This window comes from Echinops telfairi, unplaced genomic scaffold (assembly GCF_000313985.2).
Source record: "Echinops telfairi isolate 266 unplaced genomic scaffold, ASM31398v2 ScPeMD7_7475;HRSCAF=8513, whole genome shotgun sequence".
NCBI classification, from domain to species: Eukaryota; Metazoa; Chordata; class Mammalia; order Afrosoricida; family Tenrecidae; genus Echinops; species Echinops telfairi.
The window spans coordinates 27,323,535-27,330,370 of NW_022111379.1; the positions used below are offsets into that span (position 1 = coordinate 27,323,535).

At 40.9% G+C, this 6,836-nt stretch overlaps 1 protein-coding gene and 1 pseudogene across 2 annotated transcripts in view; one reads left to right on the top strand and one right to left on the bottom strand.

The window, feature by feature from the left end:
* The window catches only part of LOC101660329, a 6,787-nt pseudogene extending 2,982 nt beyond the window's left edge, over nucleotides 1-3,805 (bottom strand).
* The window catches only part of APBA2 (amyloid beta precursor protein binding family A member 2), a 182,588-nt gene that overhangs the window by 41,157 nt on the left and 134,595 nt on the right, over nucleotides 1-6,836 (top strand). The gene's annotated exons all lie outside the window — the stretch shown is intronic.

Below are 6,836 nucleotides of genomic sequence, written 5' to 3' on the forward strand. Positions count from 1 at the left end.
ATTTATTATATTATTTATGGCATCAAGTGTGTACAGTATGAGCCAATCAGTGGCAGTAATGACAGAGCATGCGCTGTTACGCAAAAACCGTGATAGAGTGAAGCCACGGAAGTCGAAGTGCAAAGTGGCGAGGGTTCACTGTATTTGGACCTCTATAAATGTTCTTTGCCTCCTAGTTCTTTACTCTATTGCCTTTTAGTTTCCTCTTTTCCCACTATCATGTTTGACCTTCATTCGGGTCTCAATAATTTCTCTCCGCTACCTTACACTTGATCAAACCCCACCAGGTGTTATGCACACTTCTCCTCATCGATTTTATATCTCTTGTTGTTTCCTTGTCACTGGGTTCATTGGCACCCCCTCCCATTCCCCCACATCCCTCTCTTCTGTCTCCCCCAAACCCTAGATCCCATTGTTTTCTCCTTGGGATTGTTTATCTCTGTTGTGTTTTTATGTATAAAAACCAGTTGCAACAGTAGCTGTTGTCGTCTGTCATTTAAGTGAATGTACTTGTTACGATTATCTACAGCTTCCCTGCAGGAAGCGTGTTCCTTCTCTAAAAGTGGAAATGCAGTAGATATTTTAAAATCTAATTATGCCAGAATTAATCTTTGTGAGGAGATCTGTAGAGAGAAGAGGAGGCCTGTGTTATTATTTTTACTATATATCGAACCATTCTGTAATTTGATTATATATGCCAATAAAATGCTCAATAACTTTCCAGAGGATAGTCTATAAATATGCTTTCCACACACAGAAAAATATGGCGCCAGATGTCTTCTTTCATTCTTTTTCCCCTCAAAGTATTTCAGGTCTCACTGTCCTGTGATAGTTATCCTCGCGGCTGTTGGTCTATAAAATGTGTAAATAGTATATAAATTAAGTGAGGAGTAATGCAAAAGGTTCATTTTCCATTAGTTGTTAGCTGAAAGTTTGAATATTCCAGTAAACCCACAAGTGCCTTGAAAGAAATACTTGGCACCCTACTTCTAAGAATCAGCAACTGAAACCCACATAATAAATGGAGAAAGTTGACCCATAATAGTTCCTCATTGTTGAGTAAAACGGTGGTTATTATCATTTGTGTAATGATTTGATGCATATTTTTAAATGCATGAAAACAGCTCTGATGCCCAACTTTTGGCTTTAAAGTTTCATATTGTCCCCCCACTGCAAGCTATCAAGTTGTTTCTGACTCAGAGCCATGCAAAAGACAGAGCAGAGCCCTTTCTTTGGCTTTCTGATACTGTAATTCTTTATGGGAGCAGGCAACTTCATCGTTCTCCATGAAATGATTGGTGTGCTTGAACTGCTGCCCTTGCGCTTCGCAGCCCATACCTTGCTCATTATGCACCAGGGTTCTGCAGTTGCACGTTAAACAAACCAACTCCGAGACTTTTCAGTTGCACACCAACCAGACCACTCACCGGCATTTGAGCGTGTTCTGACTCGTGGTGACCCTGCAGGGAAGGGTGGAACTGCCACGGTGGGCTTTCGAGACTGACCCTTTGCAGGAATAGAAAGCCTTGATTTCTCCCACAGAGTAGCTCTTGAATTTGAATTGCTGGCCTCAGATAAGCAGCCCAACATGTAACCCATTATGCCACCAGGCGTCCACAGTTGCACATTAGGAGAGAAAAACTCATCAACCCTTTTTTAAGATGAAAAACATGTTGAGAAAATAGCACTACGAGTTACTACTAGATTGAGACCAACATAATTAGCAATGATTAAATTGAAAGAAGTTAGCCATTTATGAATGTTACTTTTATTAATTATATTTGGTTTCAATTAGTTATACTCAGTTCCAATTAATTATATTAATGTTTAAACCAGCATTCCCAAGCTGTGTTCTATGGACTCTCATGAGATGTTCCTGAAAATAGACATCTACATTCAAGAGACTGGGAACATGGTACTACCCCTCTTGCCGAGTCTCAAAGCACTGTACTGGAGACTTTGATAAATCTTGTAAGAATGAAACCGCCTTAATTCTGTTTAACATAGCATTTTTCTAACTCATTTTTATCAGGTGTGCTTCCAGACACACATAGACATGCTAATTAAAGTCAGAAACACAGTTTTTAGGTGGGACTGGTTGATGAGAAACGTATGTTTATAGAGGTGTACTCTTAAGCCTTCTAGAATGAACCTGTTGGTCACTTTAGTGGAAGAGTGTACTACAAAGAATTTTATTTTCATACAGCCCAGAGCTGTTATGTACTGATCTCTTCCCATGTGTTAACAGAATTAGGTTCTTGTCATTGCCAAGAGAAAGATTTGTTCTGTCTAGACACAGGCAGTGCTGGAGAAATTTATTAGAAGCTCCTAGGAGAGAGTAGCCAAATGAAGGGTACAGCCAAGATACCAACTTTCTTGTCCACCCATACTTGCTATACTTTCTTGAGGGCTTTTGTTGGTGCAGAACACTAGGAACTTCAGTCCAAGAATACTCTGTTCCCACTAGATGATGTCAAGAGACTCTAGGGAATATAGCCCTGAGGGAAAAATGTAGTCCATAAGATGGTACCATCTGGTCCAGGTCTCTAGGTTTGCTTCCTTGCCTGGTCACATTCCCACCTGAGAGTTTTATGCACATAATTATGGGATCTCACTGCCAACACCACCTGCTCTTCCTCCTTCTCCTTCTTGACATTTGCAAATTCTTTATATTTCTAGCTCTTGAGCCAAATCTTTGTGAGTTGGGGTTGCCTCTAGTGGGAAACCAGAGCCAGTTATTGAGCAGCCATAATGCTAACATAATTAAATATATGTCACTCTCTTTTAGCCCATGCTTTTTCTCCTCTTCTAGGAATTGTAGATATGTATTTCATTTGATTATCTGTCGTCTTAATGAAGCTGCACCTACAACTGTCGTTTCATCTGAAGTCCTTCCAGTGATGTGTCTGTATTTGAAATGCCATACCTGACATTGTCATGATGAGGATTAGAAGTGGTAGCAGCACCACCATGCAACGCAGGTCTTTCACAATGCATTTCATTTCGTTTTCTCAGAATGGAATCATTCCTGAGTAGTTGTCCATTTTGGCAGACAGCATTTTTACTCATAGAGTGCTTTCTCTTTAGCCTGCCCACCATCATACTGTCCTCATTTTGAGGAGTTAGAAGAGTCTTTCTAAGCCTAGGAAGTCTGGTGGTCTTTCACTTATTTTAAGTACATGAGGTGGTGTTTTTAGTGCCAGAGGTTTAAAGGGAGTTGACGGAATAAGTCAACTGCTGGTCTGGAAAATGGAATGTCTTCATTATTTCCTGCCACAGCAATCCTCTCTGGGACCTGCATTATCACCCTAGCATTTGGAGAACTGCCTTGAAATATCCTTGTTCCAGGTCAGCATTCAGTGGTGCTGCTTTTAAATTCTCTAGGACCCTCTTTTGCTGATGGATACCTTCAGTGTATTCCATTTCATATTGGATGCAACTCATTTCCTTTATCTCACCTCCGGTGGGAGAAGGAAATGCTGCCCCATATAAGTTATATGGGTAATAATTACATGGGTAATTATTACAGCTTGCTACTTGGCACTATCTGCGTCTGTGCGTCATAGTAAATCCTTTAACTTGCTCCAATGGCACGTGTTGGATTTAGAGCTATTTGGGTCTCCCTGGGTCCACTGAAGGGTCCGCGATGAGGGTTGCTGCTGCCAGCTTCCAGGACACTTGGGTGGGCACTCTCAGAGGCTGGTGGCCAAGAGCACAGAGGCACTGGGGAAGACACTGTCCAGAGTGGCCCGAAATGGGCCCGAGGTCTCACCTTCTGTACCTGCTTCCTGCTTATATGGGGCATAGAGTATTTGCCTGCCTATGAGTAGAAATCCATTTTAATCTGCTTGAAGATGAATAATAGTTGGCCGACCTAAAGCTGTAAGTCATTTGCAGATGTAAGCCTATTCATGATCTTCAGTCTTAAATTCAGGGACGTGGACTGTACATATGTAGCGTTCAGGGGCTCAGTCCTTTTACTAGCGTCTGCTCTGCAATCTTGGTTCCTCAGGATCAACTGGGTATTTTGTTCAGAGAACCTTAAAAGAACCACACCAAAGGATATCCTAGGGAAACCTTCACAGTCATAGTAACGAGGCACAAGAAATGAAGGGTGGGATGGTGAAGGGAGACAGTGGATGGTGTAAATTATGAAAATAAAAATAATTTATAAATTATCAAAGGTTCACGAGGTTTGGAGGGTGGGGGAGAGAGGGGAAAAAAGGAGCTGATACCAAGGGCTCTAGTAGAAAGAAAATGATGATAGCTACATATGTACAAATGTGCTTGATACAATGGACGTAAGGATTGTGTAAAAGCTAAGAGGCCCCAATAAAATGATTAATTAAAAAATAAAAGAAGGGTTGTAAACAGATGGACACTTCATCAATGTCATCGTGTCTGCCTTAGAGCAATCCTAATAGTGCACATCACTAAATGTCCCCCCTGCTTCCCAAAGGACTGTGTTTTATTGCAATCATGCTTACCAAGGGACCGTCATCTAACAGGCTGGAATGAAAAGACAAAGACAACACCTTCTTCTTACATTTTTGACTTTAGGCCAAGCTTCTTAATTCTTTTGTATCTGCATGGGCATGTGTGTGTTTGCCTTTTTTAATATCCTCTATATATCTCTTTTTGTAAGCATACTACTTCTGCTTGCTCTCCAAGGATTTGTCCTAGTCACCTTTGTAATTTAGTGGCTAGAAATATGGATGTAGGAAACTCAACATGACTTTCACACTGATTCAAGGCATAGGATAGAGACAGTTCTGTTTGCAGGCTGTATATTTCTACAGAACAAAGGCCTTCTGGCCTCTGGCACTAAGGCATTTCCTCCTCTTGATTAGAGCTTGAGGGTAACACACTGATCATTAACCTGGGCTTAGCTAGGTTATCAAGGTGGCAGCCTTGGAAGGCTCTTTAAACGTATGGTGCTGGTAATCCAACAGATGCCATCTGGGTCTTCACCAGATGTCAGATATGAACAGAGTCTCACAGTATTTGTCAGAGCTTATGTTCACCATCTTGGTCCAATCCATTCATTTTCCTTTACCACATGTGAGGAAGAAATGAAAGGTATTTCTATGAGTGGAATGGAAATGAATATCACTGCTATCCCTTATAAAGCTGACCTAACCCATGTGTCTATTCTTGATGGTAGCCAAGCAAATAAGTCAGGTAGCTTATAATTCTGTGTTTGTCCTGTTCTACCTTCCTGGTATTAATTATGTAGAGTATATAATGTGTGTATATATATGTGCAGTAAGAAGTGTTGACTACTGTACAGATTCTATCTTGCTAACTGAGTAAAAGTACAAATCCACTGTTAAGCATTTAAAAGGCACTACTGTGCTCCCATTCTCTCAGTAAGTTCTTCTGTTGTGTGACCAATGGTGATTAATACATTTTTCAAAGGCTGTTCCAAGTTGACTATATTATAACCAAAAATTTAAGTTCTCAAAAATGATCAACCTCAACATGAGTGTTAGATTAAGTTGTTTTCCTCAGACTCTTATTTTACAACATGTGATGTTTTGACATCATGGGTCCACTATTTATTGGCATTTTAAATATGGATTTCCAAGGGAAATCCAGAGCTTCCAAAGTATACTGTGCACACATTCAACATGAGATTGTTCATGTAAATCTGCTGCCAGTAATAGTGGAATCATTTAAATTGGTGAAATTGGATTTCATAAGGGGCACATAAAACTATGAGGAACCAGAGGATATAGAAATTTTGCACGGGGCAGCCAAGTTTCCAATGAGGAATGATCACAATAGATAGTCTCCCCAACTGCAATTCTATGTTGGTTAGATTATCCCAACTTTTATTATTATCAACATAAGGTGGGCGTGATGGTTAGGAATTATGTCAACTAAGCACGCCTGGTTAAGGGTGGGGTCGGGCGCAACCCATCAATTGCATCACAGCCTGATGACACCACCTTGATGTCATAAGGCTTTCCGTAGAAAAGAGTGAAATTGAACAGGGTCAGATCTTTTTGGCCCGACGCCTTCTGCCTGAGCCGGATCTTGTGTCTGGTTCCTGCATCTCCTGTTGCATTCCTTGCTGATCCCAGGCAAACTAGTGATGGCGGATGCATTTGGCCAAGTTCAGACCGCTGCATCCACCAACTTGTGCCTGTTGATGTTTCTGTTTACTTATCCTGCTTCCTGCTCATCAGCTTTCTTGAGTCAGGAGAAGCCGGACTTGAACCAGACTAGTCTTACTTATTTTTTCAATGGCCTAAGCCATTTCTTGATAAAAATCTCTTTCTATTTGCAACACATAGAAGTGTCATGGTTTTGCTTCTCGTGAGAACCCAGCCTAACCCAGTGGGGGTGACAGATTATGGCTACAGTTTGTCATAACCTTCTCCATACCACTCACCTAAATCTTAAGGAAAAATATATCTTCTGTCCTATATATCAAATAAATAATAATTTAACTAGAATTTAAGTGGGATTAAAACATGACACTAGCAATATTTGGGTTATTGATGGGTACATACTTTAACCTTAATTGCACAGTGTGAAAGCTTGTGAGAGTTTAAAGTAGGAGGTGATTAGAATATGAATTTTTGTGGCAAACCCAGAACTGCATTGCTAGCACTTGCTATGATTTGTGTCAGGAGCGCTGGTGGCATAGTGGTTATGCATTGGGCTGATAACTGCAAAGTCTCAGAAACTCACAGGGGTTTCAACTTCATGGCAGTGTGCTTGGTTTTTAAAAATTTTCCCTGGATTGGACCAGACTCCAACCTGGTGCTCCAAGACATGAATGCAACATACCAGCATGAAGCAGGGAACCAATAGAGAGGTCTGAGGGG